Genomic DNA, 18,668 nt, shown 5'->3' with positions numbered 1-18,668 from the left:
GCTGATTGTACATGCTACTCATTTTTGAAATTGGAGACGGAAAACAGCTATGTGCCCATATGGCTCTCTTGTTCCTGTATGCCATTGCGTGGTAAAAGTCTTTCCCTTTTAGTGTGTACGTGAATATTTGATATTCTGCATGTGTTACTAAAATTTTAAACTACAGGCAAGAGTCTTCATACGAAAAAGCTGATGCTAAAGCATCCCTGCAGAGCAGTCCAGATGTGTGAAGACTACTGATAATATTGAGCTATGGTACTTAGAGTTCATTACATAAATCTATTTCTTGGATTGAATATTGTAAATATTCATGTAAAGGCTGTTTTCTCTAGGTTTCAAAGACTAAGGAAAGTTTTTGAATTCTTTGTTTCCTTTAGTATGCTGCCATTTACTTTATGGTTGAAATGGTCAAAATTGTGGGATTTTTATTGGTTCAAGGTAAAATATGTGAAAATTTATGAAAAAGAAAGCATAATGATATGTATAAAATGCATGTTTGAACCATCATCTGCTTTTATTTTAAACTCAAATATCTACTGGTTTCAATCTTGGACCATCTTCATGGATAAGTGTTAAAATGATTTACTTCACCATATTACATTAGACATTACTTAACAACAAATTAATTGTTGGTAAGGCAGGTGCCAGGTTGAGATTCATTGGGAGAGTCCTTAGAAAATGTAGTCCATCAACAAAGGAGGTGGCTTAAAAAACACTCGTTCGACCTATACTTCAGTATTGCTCATCAGTGTGGGATCCATACCAGGTCGGGTTGACAGAGGAGATAGAGAAGATCCAAAGAAGAGCGGCGCGTTTCATCACAGGGTTATTTGGTAAGCGTGATAGCATTACAGATATGTTTAGCAAACTCAAGTGGCAGACTCTGCAAGAGAGGCACTCTGCATCGCGGTGCAGCTTGCTGTCCAGGTTTCGAGAGGGTGCTTTTCTGGATGAGGTATCGAATATATTGCTTCCCCCTACTTATACCTCCCAAGGAGATCACGAATGTAAAATTAGAGAGATAGAGCATGCACGGAGGCTTTCCGGCAGTCGTTCTTCCCACGAACCATACGCGACTGGAACAGAAAAGGGAGGTAATGACAGTGGCACGTAAAATGCCCTCCGCCACACGCCGTTGGGTGGTTTGTGGAGTATGAGTGAATGTGGATGTAGATGTAGAAAATGTGTACTGCATGCCATGAATGTCAATATACAACCCAGGACTTTAGAGGCAAACATGTGAATACTAAATGTACACAGAGCAGTACTGTAGGGAAGATCAGGACTTCCTTATCTTCTCTTCAGATCTGTGAAGATGGTCCAAGACTGAAACTGGTAGATATTTGGGTTTAAAATAAAAGCAGCTGATGGTACAAATAAGCATTTTATACATTACTTAGCGGCTGTTGACAATCGCCTTCCAAAAATGCATAATGATAATGTGCCTAGGGGTATGTGTCCAGTAGAAGGACCACACAAAACTAATTGTAGGTAAGATAGGTGTCAGACAGAGATTAATTGTAAGAATCCTGAGGAAATATTTATTCTCCCTGCAAGAAGTAGCTTACAGTACTCTTGTCTGAGTAGACAAGTCTACCTTGCCATGTAGGGTGGACAAAGTGCAGATAAATATTTGCATTTTGTCACAGGTTAATTACTCAGTACAAGAGCTCAATGGAGATGCTCATCCCAAATCTGGTGGTAGCTTTTACAAGGAAGGCCTTGTTCTTGATGAAGAAGCTTACTGCAAAAACTGCAAGAGTGCACAATCCAAGAATGGCCCTCCCATGATTATCTAACAAGATAATCATAATTACAAAATCAGAGGGAGTCGAGTTTATACAGCTGCTTTTTAACAGTTGTTCTTCCAGTGCACAATTCACAAATTTGGAAAGCAGTAATATTATAATACTTCCGCCACACACTGTAAGGTGGTATGTAAGGTACAAATGTAAATGCATATTTGTTTTCCTGTATGTTTTTATATCTGATATCATGATTTTAATTCCCCACTAAACAAATGTCCATTTTCGTGAGGTTCATACAAATAAGGTTCATATCTTACAGTCATACGTTAAAACCACAGTACAAAATTTTATAGGAATTTACTTTTGAAGCAGACATTCAAATTTCCCAATGAATTTGAATCAATTTTCGTTCTCTTGTGTCCATACACTAAGTTCCCTGGTGCTCAAGAACATTATTACTCAAACACAGTTGTATTATATTACAAGACTACGTCTTGCGCTAGTCACATATTTTAAATAAATAAGTCTGATACTAACAAGGGAACATTCCCAAATGTCAGTTAATGATCGTGATGAAACTTGGCAGGTGTGTAAAGGGGAAAAGGAATGCAATACACATGTTTTTGTTTGTGCCTACTTTCACTTTTTAGGGGTGAAACACTACTAAAACGGTAATTTGGCATATTAACTTTGGAGGGAATATTTTTGAAACGATGGTGTATAAAAATGTGTTTCTCATATAAAAGTTGATATGTAATTGAAATTCTTGAGAACTGTATAATCAAATTTTGTAATAATTTGAAATTTTACAAAATACCCCACCACAATTAATTAACATTTTTGGAAGGTGAATATTAACAGTCATCATGTAATGTATAAAATGCATGTTTGACTATCAGCTGCTTCTTTTAACCCAAATGTCGACTGGTTTCCGTCGGATGCCACCTTCACGGATCAGGATTAAAACAATTTAAGCCACATCATCACATCTGTCAGTACATAAATAATTGCCATGTCTCATATGTAGAGCATGTCATGAATTCCAGTATAACACCAGGACTCTGGAGGGCAACCATATACTACTAATGTGTGTAAACAGAGCAGTACTGTACTTTTGTACACAATTAATTAATTTTAAAAGATAACAACTTTTGTTACAACATAAAGAAGCTTTCACACTACATTCAACCTTGTGTAATAAAGCTGGTTTCTGAAATATCATTTTTGGAAAATATACTGTATTCAGTGTGCTGTCAAAGCATTGTTAGCATACCTAATTAAAACATATAACATACGTTATTGGTCTAGTTATTTATTTTACTTACATTTATTTAATGTTTTAAATTGTGATTTTACATGTTTTTTACGTACATGTATTATGTTAATGGGAAATAAGTGACTCAGTATTATGATACAAAATCATTACGATAATAATAATAATAATCATCGGTAAATAAAGGCTTAAGACATAACATTATCTTACACAATTCACGTAAAATGAATGAAATTTCTTGACATAATATACACAAGTGAGAACTCAATATAAAACAAAATTCTGCAGGATTTCAGTATGACTTGGGCGATCCTCTAAAAATCCTGATTTGTATCAGTTATCTTTCAAGTCCATTGGTAAGCTACGGTAAAAAGAATTGATTATGTAGTGGTGAATGTAGCTTAATTATATTGTTTCTCATTTGGAGACGACATCAAAATCATTCAATTGAACAAGGTCTGACAACCTTCTCACAAAATTCTTGCGACGTTGAAAGCTATGTACACAACCACATGTGTACTTGTGCCATAAAGTCCTTTGGAATCACCAGATGAACAAGTTTCTTGTCCTCAGGTATGATGGTGGAAATGGTTTTTTCACACTGACCACGCTCAGATTCATAGTTTTAAAAGAAACTAATGATGAGTTTGGACCGAGAATTAGAGACACTCTTTCTGAAGCCCCAAATGTCCTTGACACCTTAGAAATCTGGTAAATAAATGTCTGGCTACGTCAAAAGATATTTGAAAGATGTTCTCTTTCCCAGTGAGGGCTCCCCCTGCAGTTTCGGGGGTAAGAATAGGCCCGCGGTATTCCTGCCTGTCTTAAGAGGCGACTAAAAGGAGTCTCAAACATTTCGGCCTTATGTGATGGTCCCCTGTCAGGTTTGACCTCCATATCTCCAAATTTTTCCGAAGAGTGAGCCGATTGGGGAAGGGCGCCTTACTTGGTGCATTGTGTCCATCTTGCGTTGCGAACTTTCGCCAGCTTATTCGCCGTTGCGTTGCAGTCCTGCCCGCTCTACATCTCTTGGGCATGGATACGCTCCTGTGTGCACTTTCTGCCAAGCAATGTGCAGGGCCACTTTCTGCACTGGCAGCGACCATGGACCACATGTCACCTAACATCCAGCACGGTAGCCAGTCCGTTGTGGTGGGGCCGCCATGTACCCTGTTGGTTGTAGCCCCCTGACAACACAGGGATCGCTCTACTGATGCCTGCGCCGTTAACTCCCCACGTATGCCAAGGAGTAGATGCCCATCTCCCTGGGGCATCAGGACTCCCGGCAATGGCCATCCTGCCAGGTGGCCTTTGCTGTGGCTGGGTGGCGCCCGTGGGGAGGGCCCTTGGTCGGAGTAGGTGGCATCAGGGTGGATGACACGCAATGAAGCGTGGCACATCTTCTCTTGCTGGTGGCCAGCCACCAGCAGTCTCTAAGCGTTCGAGGGCCCATTTTAAAGGTAACGTTTATGACCCCAAATCGTTCCCCTCCCTCGCCACACCATGGGAGGAACGAAAGGCATTGAATGAAAGTGAGACGTATTCGCCCAGATATCTTGTCTGTACCAGAGCTGATGGGGAATCTTTTATATCCGTGAAGCCTCAGTTGTTTGTAGAGCATTTAGAGGACAAGTTTGGGGAGGTGGAGGGCTTGTCCAAGATGCGGTCCGGATCGGTGTTGATAAAAACGGTCTCCTCCGCCCAGTCGCGGGCCTTGCTCGCTTGTACTAAGCTGGGGATGTCTCCGTAACTATCACGCCCCATAAAAGTCTGAATATGGTCCAGGGCATTATCTTCCACAGGGATCTCCTTTTACAGTCCGATGACGAGCTGCACGCCAACTTGGAGCGTCGAGGTGTCCATTTCGTCCGGCGCGTCCACCGGGGTCCGAGGGATCGTCAAGTTGCCACCGGTGCCTTCATCTTGGCCTTCGAGGGTGACACGTTACCTGAGAAGGTCAAGGTGATGGTGTACCATTGTGATGTCAAGCCATATATCCCTCCCCCGATGTGGTGCTTCAAGTGTTGGAAGTTCGGCCATATGTCTTCATGCTGTGCTTCCGACCTCGTCTGTCGCGATTGCAGTCGACCATCCCATCCTAATCATCCCTGTGCCCTGCCTCCAATCTGTGTGAACTGTGGTGCGCACCATCCGCCTTGCTCGCCGGACTGTCCGATTCTGCAGAAGGAGCGGAAGATCATGGAAATCAAGACTCTCGACCGCCTGACGTACACTGAGGCGAAGCGGAAATATGATCGGCTTCATCCAGTGTGCATGACATCTTCTTATGCCGCAACTGTCACTCCTGCTACAGTTCCAACCGCTCCAGTCAGCTCTGAGTCGAAGGCCCACACCTGCCCCCTTGATGGTGGGGGGCACTAAACTCCCTGTTGCTCCTGCTCCATCTACTTCAGGAGCAACATCCCCCCAACCATCGGGGACATCAGTTCCCCCTTCCCAGCCGGAGAAGCGTAAGTCTTCTTCGGCTCCTCTCGCCAGGAAGGGATCCCTTGGGGATCTCCCTTCGCAAGTTCCGACCGGTACAAAAGCAGACAGCCGCAAGTGGCTCAAACAACCACCAGTCCCTGGTCGTAGGGCCTCACGGTCGTCGTCTGTCCCCGAGACTGACCCAGTGAAGCCCTCCCAGCCTGACCCACCGAAGGCACAGCGAGAGAAACAGAAGAAGAAGAAAGTCCCCACGGCTAACGACGTTGCGGTGGCATCCATCCCACCGCTTCCTACACGCTCTGCGTCTGAGGACGAGGTGGAGATTCTGGCTTCTGCTGAGGACCTCGATCTCGCCGGTCCCTCGGACGCCTTGGATAGCGCTAGCACCGGTGCTAAATTGGAGGCAGCAGGTGACCCAGCGGCGTAATCTGCCTTCCAAGTCCCGTCACGCCTTTCTCAGACATGGACAATACCATCCTCCAGTGGAACTGCAGCGGTTTTTTCCACCATCTAGCTGAGCTCCGACAACTTATCAGCCTTCACCCTTTCTTCTGCATTGCTCTTCAGGAAACTTGGTTTCCAGCAATGCGAACCCCCGCCCTCCGTTGCTATCGGGGTTATTATAAGAACCGGGCAGCTTATGAAAGGGTGTCTGGTGGCATCTGCATATATGTCCTTAACTCTCTTCACAGCGAGTTTGTACCTCTACAAACTGCTTTAGAGGCTGTCGCTGTTAGGGTGTGGACGCCACAGGCTATTACGGTCTGCAGTCTTTACCTTCCACCGGATGGTGATGTCGCGCAGCATGAGCTGGCTGCGCTGCTGGCCCAATTGCTGCCACCTTTCTTGTTACTGGGCGATTTCAATGCCCACAACCCTCTATGGGGTGGGACTGTCGTCGATGACCGTGGTCGTGCCGTGGAGCATTTGTTGTCTCAGCTCGACCTTAGCCTCTTGAACACCGGTGCTCCCACGCATTTCAGTGTGGCCCATGGCTCGTTCTCGGCCATCGATCTCTCTCTTTGCAGCCCCGGACTTGTCCCGTCCCTCCACTGGAGAGTGCATCCTGACCTGTGTGGTAGTGACCATTTTCCCATCTATTTGTCACTGCCCCGGTGTCATTCATCTGGTCGCCTGCCCCGCTGGGCTCTCCACAGGACTGACTGGCCGGCTTTTACTTCCGCTGCAACCATTGAGTCTCCCCCACAGGGTGGTCCGTGTCTTAACAATGTCCATCATTTCGGCGGCCGAGGCTGCCATCCCCCGCTCTTCTGGACTCCCTCGGAGGAAGGCTGTACCCTGGTGGTCGCTGGAGATTGCTGAGGCTATTCGCGACCGTCGGCGGGCTCTCCAGCGCCATAGGCAGCACCCGTCTCTCGAGATCCTCATCGCCTTTAAGAGGCTCCGTGCCTTGGCCCGTCGTCTTATTGCATGGCGTAAGCAGGAGTGCTGGGAGAGGTATGTCTCCTCCTTGGGCTCCCGTGTCTGCCCCTCACTCGTGTGGTCCCGGATCCGGCAGATTTACGGATACCAGACCCCTATGGGTGTCCCTGGGATCTCCTTGGACGGCGCTGTCTGCACGGACGCTGCCGCCATTGCTGAACACCTTGCTGCGCACTTTGCTAAGAGCTCTGCGACTGCAACTTATCCCCCCCCCCCCCCCCCCCCCGCCTTTCGCTCTCTAAAGGAGCGAGCCGAGCAGATGCCATTATCATTCCACACGCGTCGTTCTGAAAAATACAATGCTCCTTTCAGCGAGAGGGAATTCCTCTCTGCCCTTGCCAATTGCCCTGATACAGCACCAGGACCAGACTGCATCCACGCACATTTGCTGAAGCATCTCTCCAGGGACTGCCAGAGACACATCCTCACCATCTTTAACCGCATTTGGAGCGTGGGCGTGTTCCCGTCGCAATGGCGAGAGGGTCTTATTGTCCCCATCTTGAAACCCGGTGCGGACCCACTGACGGTGGACAGCTATTGTCCCATTACCCTCACCAACATTTTGTGCAAATTGCTCGAACGTATGGTGGGGCGGCGTTTCTGTTGGGTCCTTGAGTCGCGCGGTCTCCTCGCTCCATCCCAGGGTGGCTTCCGTCGGGGCCGGTCTGCAGCGGACAATTTGGTGCGGCTGGAATCTGCTATCCGTACTGCCTTTGCCCGACGTCAGCATCTCGTTGCTGTCTTTTTTGATCTGCGGAAGGCGTATGACACCACATGGAGGCATCACATCCTTGCTACGTTGCATGAGTGGGGTCTTCGTGGTCAGCTCCCGGCTTTTCTTCAAACCTTTTTATTGCGCCGCTCTTTCCGGGTGCAAGTGGGTGCCGCCTCTAGTTCATCTTATATACAGGAAAATGGGGTCCCGCAGGGCTCGGTGTTGAGAGTCTCCTTATTTCTAGTGGCCATTAATGGTCTGGCTGCAGCCGTGGGGTCGTCGGTGTCTCCTTCTTTGTATGCCGACGACTTCTGCATCTCATTTGGCTCCACGACTACGGGAGTCGCCGAACGCAGGCTGCAAGTAGCCATTCGCAATGCAGCATCATGGGCTCTGACTCATGGTTTTCAGTTCTCTGCAGCCAAGACTCGAGTTACGCACTTCTGCAGGCGTCGGACGGTCCACCCTCATCCTGAACTTTACCTCGACGGCCACCTGCTTGACGTCGTGGACACTTGCCGCTTCTTAGGACTCGTCTTTGATGCCCGGCTCACATGGGTTCCTCATATTACTCAGCTGAAGCAAAAGTGCTGGCGGCACCTCAACGCCCTCCGCTGCCTGAGCCACACATCTTGGGGTGCGGATCGCTGCACGCTGTTGCGATTATACAGAGCCCTTGTGCAGTCCAGGCTTGATTATGGGAGCCTGGCCTATGGGTCTGCATCACCCTCAGTGTTGAACTTGTTAGACCCCATACACCACTGTGGGGTTCGGATTGCAACTGGCGCTTTTCGTACGAGCCCCGTGGATAGTCTACTGGTGGAGGCCGGGGTTCCCCCGCTGCGGATTCGCCACCATCGACTGCTCGCCGACTATGCTGTCCACGTGCATTGCTCGCCAGGCCATCCCAATCATCGCCTGCTTTTCCCTGCCATGGTCCTCCATAGCTGTCCGCGTCCAGTCCCTGCTGTCGGAACTGGGGTCATTCCCTCTTCTGCCTCCCTTCCGGGTCCGTGCACCTACGCCTCCCTGGTGTTTGCCCCGGCCGTCCGTCCGTCTGGACTTGGCACAGGGACCCAAGGACTCGGTTCCGCCTGTGGCCCTCCGTCGCCGTTTTCTTGCGCTCCTCGCCTCATTTTCGGGCTGTGAGACTGTCTACACTGATGGTTCCCTGGTTGATGGTCGCACTGCCTACACTTTTGCTCACGCTGCCCATGTTGAGCAGTGCTCCTTGCCGGATGGCTGCAGTATTTTTACTGCAGAGCTGGTGGCCATCTTGCGTGCTCTTGAGCATATGCGTTTCTGCTCAGGGACGTCCATCGTAGTCTGCAGTGACTCCCTGAGCAGCCTTCAGGCCATTGACCGCTGCTATCCCTCTTCTCCTCTGGTGTCCTCTATTCAGGAGTCTGTTTCCGCCATTAACTGTTCTGGTCCTTCAGTGGTCTTTGTTTGGACGCCAGGTCACGTTGGCATCCCGGGGAATGAACGTGTTGACAGGCTGGCCAAAGGGGCGATCGACGCCCCAGCTTTGGAGATCGGCCTCACGGCTCGCGATCAGGAGCTGGTGTTGCGCCGTAAGGTGCTTGGGATGTGGTCTGTTGAGTGGTGTGGCATGACAGCCCCGAATAAACTGCGGGCTGTCAAGGAGATGACCGATGTGTGGCGCTCCTCCCTGCGGGCTTCTCGCAGGGACTCTGTCATCCTGTGTCAGCTCCGCATCGGCCATACCTACCTGACGCACGGCCATCTTTTGTGTCAGGAGGATCCCCCCCTGTGTCTGTGTGGGTCCCGGCTGACGGTAGCCCACATTCTGTTGGAGTGTCCCCGACTGCGCACCCTCCGGCAGTCTTTTAATCTGCCGGGCACTTTGCCTTTGGTTTTATGCGACGATGCCTCCATGGCTGATGACGTTTTAAATTTATCCGTTGTAGTCCTTTTTATGGTTCTATTTAGGGAGGTCCTGCACCTTTCCCTTTCTGTGTCTTTTGCCCTCGCGTCTCTCCTAATTTGTTGCTGTTTTGGTGTATAGTCGGATGGTTGACTCTTTCCCTTTTTTTGTTCTCGTGGTCAGTCAACCAGTCTCCGGCCATCTTCTTTTCTTCTGTTTCTTTCTGTCTGGTGTTCATGTGTAATCTTCTTCTTTGTAGTGTTTGTTACTGCATTTGTGTTCTTTTAGTGCCTGGGGGGGAGTCTCCTCCCCCCTTTGGTTTTTACCTGCTCCGCACATTTTCGGCTCGCCTGTTTTTGGAATGGGGGACTGATGACCTCTGTTGTTTAGCCCCCCTTAAACATCCCAACGATCACCACCACCAGTGAGGGCACGGATACAGACATAGTACATGTACAACTTTCAATGTTGGAAGGACCTTGTGAGAAGGTTTTCGGATCTAGTTCAGTTGATTGATGATTTTGATGTCAGTCTGCATGTGAGAAGCAATATAATTAAGCTGCAGTCGCTAGTACATAATCAGTTCTTTTCACCACAGCTTACCGATGCACTGAAATATGCCTGATATAAATCAGGGTATTTAGATGTTCACTTGCAACAGTTAGAAATCCTGCTGAATTTTGTTTTATATTGTTCACTGTCATGTATGTTATGTGAAGAAATTTTGTACATTCTATATGCATGGTGTAAGAAAATGTTATGTTTTTAAGCATTTATTTACAGGTTATCATCACTGTAATGATTTTGTATCTTTATAAGTTTAAATTAACAAAATAAACATGTGTGAGAGAAAAAAGGATGTAAAATGTAAAATAACAATTTAAAACATGAAACAAATGCAAGTAAAATAAATAACTAAAAAATTAACGAATGTTTAGATCTAGAATGAAACTTTCACTCTACAGCAGAGTGTGCACTGATATGAATCTTCCTGGCAGATTAAAACTGTGTGCCAGACCGAGACTCGAACTCGGGACCTTTGCCTTTTGCGGGCAAGTGATCTACTGACTGAGCTACCCAAGCACGACTCACACCCCGTCCTCACAGCTTTACTTCTGCCAGTACCTCGTCTCCTACCTTCCAAACTTTACAGAAGCTCTCCTGCGAACCGTGCAGAACTAGCACTCCTGAAAGAAAGGATATTGCAGAGACATATCCTTTCTTTCAGGAGTGCTAGTTCTGCAAGGTTCGCAGGAGAGCTTCTGTAAAGTTTGGAAGGTGGGAGACGAGGTACTGGCAGAAGTAAAGCTGTGAGGACGGGGTGTGAGTCGTGCTTGGGTAGCTCAGTCGGTAGAGCACTTGCCCGCGAAAGGCAAAGGTCCCAAGTTCGAGTCTCGGTCCGGCACACAGTTTTAATCTGCCGAATGTTTAGATATTAGAATTCGCTATGTTGAAAACACTCTGACAGCACATTGTGTACAGTGTATTTTCGAAAGATAATTCAGAAACCAGCTTTAGTACACATGGATTGATGTAGCTTGAATGCTTCTGTAATTTATGTTGTAATAAAAGTTTTTGATTTTTAAAAATTAATTAATGGTGGTGAGGTATTTTACAAAATCTCAAATTATTACAAAATTTGATCATACAGAGTTCGAGAACATCAATTATATATTAACGTTTATATAACAAACATTTTTTATATGTCATTGTTTTGAAGATATTCACTACAAAGCTAATATGCCAAATTATCTTTTGGCATGTCTGTTACCCCTCAAAAGTGAAATTGGGCACAAACAATAAAAAAAGTGCATATTGCCCCTTCTACAAACCCATCAAGTTTCATTAAGATCATTTATTGACACTTGGTAATGTTTCCTTGTAAGAAGCAAAATGAAGTGTGTTTATTATGTAAAATTGACATTTGGAAATATGACCGTAAGACTTAAATTTGTTGAAAGGGTTTTGGACATGTCCAGTAAGTCTGCAAAGGGAATAGCATACAACACACAATGGTAAAAAGACGATGCAGTTCTCAAAAAACCCTGTTGCATAAAATTAGAGAACCTATATTTGAAGAACACTGTGATAATTCTGCCACCACCATTGCATATCTCTTGTAGGGATCATGAGAATAAGATAAGAGAGGTTGGGGCACATACAGAGGCATATAAACAGTCATCTTGGTCGGTATATGAATTGTATAGGACAGAAAACTGCTAATAGTGATACGAAGTATAATCAGCCATTCACTGTATGCTGGCTTTTGTAGTATATATTCAGATGTAGTTGCATCATTATTAATCTTAATTGTTGTCATCTCAGCATAACTGAAGCTACATTGCATCACCAAATCGTATCGCAACGAATCATCAACCCCCTTCACCCTTTGTTGCTAGTGGCAGACTAGAGTTGATCCCGTAGCCAATGACTAAGGGCTTTTCCCTCATCATTACTGTTGTGGTTCTTCCTTTTCTTAATCCATGTTTGTCATTCACTGCAGTACATGAATCCAAGGTCCATTTACTGTTCTTTCTTGTCGAAACTGTTGTCATGTTAGTCGATTTGGCTGTATAATTGGAAAACATATATTTCTTTTATACTCTCACTAGTGAAAATAGGAACTTTTGAGTCATGAAGTAAGATTGTTAGGTCTTAATATATGCAACATCAATGAGTATAATACAGGGAAACATTCCATGTGGGAAAAATATATAAAAAACAAAGATGCTGTGACTTACCCAATGAGAAAGCACTGGTAGATAGACACAATAAATAACACACAAACACAAATTTCAAGCTTTCGCAACCCAAGGTTGCTTCATCAGGAAAGAGGGAAGGAGAGGGGAAAGACGAAAGGATGTGGGTTTTTAGGGAGAGGGTAAGGAGTCTTCCGATCCCGGGAGCGGAAAGACTTACCTTAGGGGGGGGGGGAAAAAGGACAAAAGGGACAGGTATACACTCTCATACACACACATATACAAACACAGGCAGACATATGTAAATGCAACCTCTTTGCGTTTACTTTTGTCTGTATATGTGCAGATGTGTGTGTGTGTGTGTGTGTGTGTGTGTGTGTGTGTGTGTGTGTGTGTGTGTTTTTTTTTATTGTGTCTATCTACCAGCGCTTTCTCGTTGGGTAAGTCTCAGCATCTTTGTTTTTTATATATATTTTTCCAACATCAGTGAGTGTTTGAAGAGTGGATTATAGAGTGGGAGGAGGGGGGGTGGAGAGAGAGAGGGGGGGGGGGGGGGGCGGCTGGCTGGCTGAGACTGCAAGACACTGCAAAGAGGTTTGGTACTTAACCCAAGTTATTGATACACAGTCATTTCTCAATTGACAGCTAAAATTGGCAGATAAAAAAAAACTGCCACCATAATTTAAACTAGACAATTGTAGATTGTAGGTAGTGTGCTTAATCTGTCACAGGAGCCAGTAGTGTACACACGTGAATTAGAACTTGAGTTCTGTGACTGAATCCTACCTTGATTTTGACTGCTATTATGGCAGTTTTTCTTCTACAGGTTGTTATCTCTTTAAATTAGCCAAAATGTGCTAGGCACTTGAATGAAAGGATGCAGGCCAGAACAGTATGTACAGTACTGTACATCACACACATCACTAAATGTATCTGGCATATGGGACCTTGAGGAACTGGCAATCAACCCAGTAACATCCAGCTATAAATTAAATGAAAACTGTGGTGGATGTCCAGGAACATATGGTTGTTGTTTTTATTTGATCCACAGCCGAGGAAAGAGCTGCTATGTGTGTGTGGATAGCAGCTCTTTCTTCGGCTTGCATTAGCTTCGAAGAAATACTGGTTTGGTGTCAAAATTATTATTTTCTAATTTTCATCTGTATGCAACATAAAAATAGGAAAACCTAAGTGTACTTTTAACTAAATTTCGTACATATTGCTCATGTATAAGAACTATCAGCTTTTAACACCACTCTCTCTTCTCTCAGACATGTACACATGCCGAATAAAATAGAAAATTCAATTAAGAAGGTCGTTGAAATGGCAAAAAGTCAAAAAGGCGTCCTTGAGAAGGTACATTCCAGGCGCTGCCAGCACAAAAATCTCAAGTAGAACACCAAACTCCAATCTTTCAGAACAGTGCAAAGAGTAAAAAGGAATTGGATGCATGGTGGAAAGGGGAGATTCGTGCTTGTTGTTTTGCTATATTTTAATTGCTTTGACTGGGTTGGTGCACAGGTTCATATCATTTTTGTCAAAGTTTAATAAACACAACAGATAGACATAACAGAGTCTTTTGACATCAGTTAACATTCTCCTTCACTATTTACAACACTCTGCCAACACTGGGGTAACTTTTTTATTTCGCGACTGTAGAAATGGTGTGGTTTTGAGTTGAAGCACTTGTCTAGCAGTGTTCAGAGTGCATTTTCATCTAGAAAGTAAGATCCGTGAAGATTGTCCGATAGGTAGCAGAAAAGACAAAAATCTGAAGGTGCAAGATCAGGTGAATAAGGTGGATGTGGAATGACTTCTCAAATCAACTCCTCTATAGTGTTTTTGTTGGTCTAGCAGAATGCAAGCAGGCATTATTGTGGAGTAGCATCACTTCACACAGTCTTCCTGGTCTTTGTTCTTCGATTGTAATGCAAGACATACCAATTGTTGACAGTTTCAGTAGTGAAGGTTACAATGCAGGAAAGTGGTTTGCTGTACACTGCACCACCGCTGTTCCACCAGATGCACAACATTATCTTTTGTGAATGTGTGCAGGTCTTTGTATGGGGAGTTGCTGCTCTTTGATGGGGCTCAACCATTCCTATATTTTCCTTATGTTAGCATAAAGACACCATTTCTTGTCACCAGTAGCAATACAGGATGGGAATGGTTGGAGATGTTCACGAGTCACTTGATGATGAACAAGCAGATATGTACATATGGTGGCTACCCATTGTATTGTGTGGTTTTAGCTTAGAGCAAGCAGTACCATACACCCAATCTTTGAGCCTTCACCAGTGCATTCAAATGTCGCACAGGTGTGGAATGATCAGAGTTCATCACATGTGGCAGTTCTCAAGTACACTGATATAGATTATTGTGGATTAATGCATTTAAACTATCTTAATCAAACCTTGAAGGTCTTCCAGAACTTGAAGAGTCACTAATATCAAAATGGTTCTCCTCAAAATGAGAGAATCATTTTCTTGCTATGCTCTGTCCAATGGTTTTATTCCCATACAAGGGGCAAATGTTCCTGGGTGCCTCTGCTGCCGTCATCCCTCTAACTGAAGTCAAACAGAAGAATATGTTGGAATCGTCCAGATTTCTCCACTTGGCATGCCATTTTGTAGTGTCCACAGCTCCACACCCTATTGCAAAATGACAGTATGTTAACTCCAATAGCAACAGTGTACTACAAATAAAAAAGACAATCAATAAATAAATCACTAGCAACTGGAATACAAACATGCAAAATAACTTGTATACCAATCTAATATTTTGCAGGATTGGACATTCACTCTTCTGCTAATAACCAGCCAACTACAGTTTGATGAGCCTCTACCCTCTTTAAATACCAATTTCTGAAAATATTATATAACTGGGTAGTGTTTCCTTCTCATCCTGTCCTGCAAGTGTCCCCTGTTCGGGGTTCTGGGTTACATTTCTCCAACTCTCCCCATTTCCGAAACCTCACCAGGTTGTTTCCTTCATCCCTCTTCAACCTATCTGCTAGAAGAAGCAGACATTGGCTCCAAAAGCTTGCACATTTGCTTAATCCTTTTGTGTGTGTGTGGGGGGGGGGGGGGGGGCGTGTGGGCGCTCCTGTCACCGCTTGCTTGGTGAGTAGATCTATCCAAAATATTCAGTTACGTTAGTTGTGTCATCTTATCTGTAATTATTCACTTTAATGGGAATATTGTCTTCATGCCCCTACCTTACGAACGTTCATTTAATGTAGCCTTCATTGTCAAGACACTAAAACAAAAGAAATAATATGGTAAGAACTTATAGTGAGGCAGTTCCCTTCCTTCCCTTACGTAAAAAGAAATATCGCAACCCTGTGTGACAATGAGTCATTATTCTCTCTCTCTCTCTCTCTCTCTCTCTCTCTCTCTCTCTCTCTCCCTCCCCCCCTCCTCCTCCTCCTCCTCCTCCTCCTTCTTCTTCTTCTTCCTTTTCTTAATGGGTTCGGTCTTGTGGATCTTAAATATTTTCATATGTAAACCAAAGCTGATATTTATTTGTTCACAAATGAAAGTCTGTTTTACAGTGGAGTCAGCAAGTGGATAATAGATCTGGAAAAACAGTGCCCAGTTCTTACAAACTGCTTCCAGGTGTTTTTAGGTAGATTGTACTGGAGGCACGTCAACCAAGTTGGGTGAATGTAGATGCTCAAGCATTTTAAAATTATGTAGAATACTCAGAAAATTAAATTTGAGTGTAACTTTTCCTATGGGCATATGCATTACCCTACTAAAGTAAACAAATATTTGAAAAGTGAATGCAGTTGTGAAAATAGTGGCTATGTGCTCGTCTGTAGTGACCCGTATTGATAGGCCCCTATAATCTGTTGGTGATTCAGCAAATACAAATGTGTCCTAGAGGGGCTCACACATTCTGGTTACAGGCACCACAAGAGTGACTTTGAGCATCTTGGAATGGAATGGTGTACTTCAAAATTTTTTGGAAGGCAGGGCCCAAGAAGAGTCATGAAGTATTACTTCCTGTCATGTACATCATTAAAAAAAAATGAGTGACTGTATAATCAGAGTTCATAGAGCTCATACAGAGGCTTACAGTTGGTCATTTTTCCCATACACCATTTCATTAATGGAATGGGCAGGACAGAAATGATAGTGGCACACAAAGAACCCTCCACAACACACTATAGGTTCTCATGTAAGCTTGTGTACAGCCTTTCATTACCTGGTTGTTGGTGATACATTAAATCCCATTTTTCTGTCATTCTATGAACCGTAATGTATTCACAATGATACAGGAAAGGTTGGTGTCCAAACTTTTGTCACAGTGTGAAGTGTGCCTGTGTCTAAAAAGGTTTTTATAAAAGTTTGATACTGTTAAAAATTAATGATCCCATACCAAACTGGGACAGATGGGTACAGACCATCACAGCTTCTTCTCCAACTGTGACTGTCATCATAACTACTTCGCTAGAGACTTCGAAAGTACTTGGAGAGTATGATTCTTGTGAGCAAAGGAACTAAATTACACTCAGATTCACCATGAAATTCTTGTGTTATGTGCACCAAATGTGATGTTGCAACCAGCTGTTGTGAAATGGTGCCAACAGTTTGACTGAGGTCACTGAGGTGTAGGTGTTTATGTTTGGAAATGAAGACCCTTCAAATTGACCACAGATAACAGTATCCAGTCAATCGAGAAACCAATTTGTACCTATCACAGATTTTCCAACAATGAGGACATTCACACAGCAGTTCACAACTATCTCAGTAGTTGAGGAATGGATTTTTGTTGTTGAAGAATGGAACGATTGGTAAAAAACTTCACTGTTGTTTACTGAGACTTGGTGATTGTTGAAAAGTAGTCTCTCGTGTCTGCGTCATTTTGAAGAATAGTGCAGCATTCCAGAAAAGTTACTTGGTGTGCCATAATAATGCGAAACTTAATTTTTAAAATCCCTTTTATTTAAATTCACCGAGGAGGTTAACAAATAATGAAAAGCTTACTTACTGCTCATATGCCGTATAGCAAGAATAATAAATGATTATATTTGCAGGCAACATGGAGATGTACAGGGTGCAAAATTTAGTACAGAGAGCTGCCATTTCTGGCCACAGCAGTAACTTTAACGTGGCTGAACATAAAGTTGAGATGAGCTCGGATGACAGATATGTGTACACCATTCTGTGCTACTACAGTTCTTTGCCAGAATTTATTAATTGTTGGAGTCGGTGAGTGGTGGCGTGCCAGTCTCTCGGCTACTTGGGACGAGATGTATCCCCAGTGGGTGAGAGTTCTGGAAAAGTGTTGGCCAGGGCAACAGTCAAACAAACTCTGTATCGAGTTAGATCAGGACAGTAAAAGTAAATTGTGATCTTGTGTTACCCTGTTGAAACATAACATTCTTTAGACCTCGAATATAGGGCACACCCACTGACCTTAACATATCATAATTGTAGCTCCTGCTGTCCAAATTGTGGGCATTTTAACCAGATAAGAGTGTTTTGTGTACACAGTGGCACACCATACCATATGCCAGGCGCTAGGCTGACAAATGACATCTGGCTACGTTCACTGTTCTCAGAACCTCTACACAAGACATGTCCATTGTAATATTGTGTACGGAACCAAGACTAGTCTTAAGACAGTGTGGCACCACTCCTGTCCGTGCCACATTCTTTGTATGCTACCACACTGATCGCCCTGCTGACTGTCTGTGGTGCTCCAGACACCACAGCACAGCCTGTGTGGATATTTATCTTGCTTCAGTCATATTTCCTGTTGCAAGGTATGTGATGTGGCTGTACAAAACTGCACAGTCAACCAACCAGTATAGTTATTTTTGTACCTTTTGTTGTAAAAGTTCAAAGTACGTGAGTGAAGATCCCAGGTTGCATTTAAGTGCACCTTTATTACAGAATCACAACAAAGCTCACTTCAACAGAAAACGGAATAAAAATCCAGATAATGGTCCTTCATCAGATACGAGTAACAGAATAAATTTGTTTACTTAGTGATTGCTTTATGCGCCACCAGGGGCACCACCAGTACGTGCAGCAGCAATGGCAGCTCTGAAATTGAGGGAACTAGCTCACATCCTCGAGTCTATTGTCCATTGAGTTCCTGATGGCACCTGTCATTGATCAATTTGCAAACAGGTTATTGACAGTACTGGTTCCAAACATGTGATGCACTAGCAAGGCACGTAAACAGTATCCACAGGAGAAGCACATGCAGCTGTGGAGCAGACTACCTGAGATAGTTGTGGGCATTGTGATTGAAGAAGTGGTTGATGAACAGCTTGATACTAGACCTCCCTTTCTTCTTAAGGAATAGATCACAGAGCCATCTTGACACTATGTGGAAGATCCTTCAAACTGTCCCTTGGGCTGAGGATGGCTGGGCCAACTGAAGGAGGAGATCCCAGGCACGGTGTGTGTTCGTCAGAAGGGGTGCCTCCCCTAGGTTG

General features: G+C 44.4%; 1 protein-coding gene across 5 annotated transcripts in view; it reads left to right on the top strand.

Annotated features, from left to right (window-relative positions):
• The window catches only part of LOC126248806 (membrane-associated tyrosine- and threonine-specific cdc2-inhibitory kinase), a 181,114-nt gene that overhangs the window by 127,727 nt on the left and 34,719 nt on the right, over positions 1-18,668 (top strand). The window lies entirely within an intron of this gene.

Source organism: Schistocerca nitens, chromosome 3, assembly GCF_023898315.1.
Source record: "Schistocerca nitens isolate TAMUIC-IGC-003100 chromosome 3, iqSchNite1.1, whole genome shotgun sequence".
Classification (NCBI taxonomy): Eukaryota; Metazoa; Arthropoda; class Insecta; order Orthoptera; family Acrididae; genus Schistocerca; species Schistocerca nitens.
This window is presented reverse-complemented; position numbering and strand designations above follow the sequence as displayed.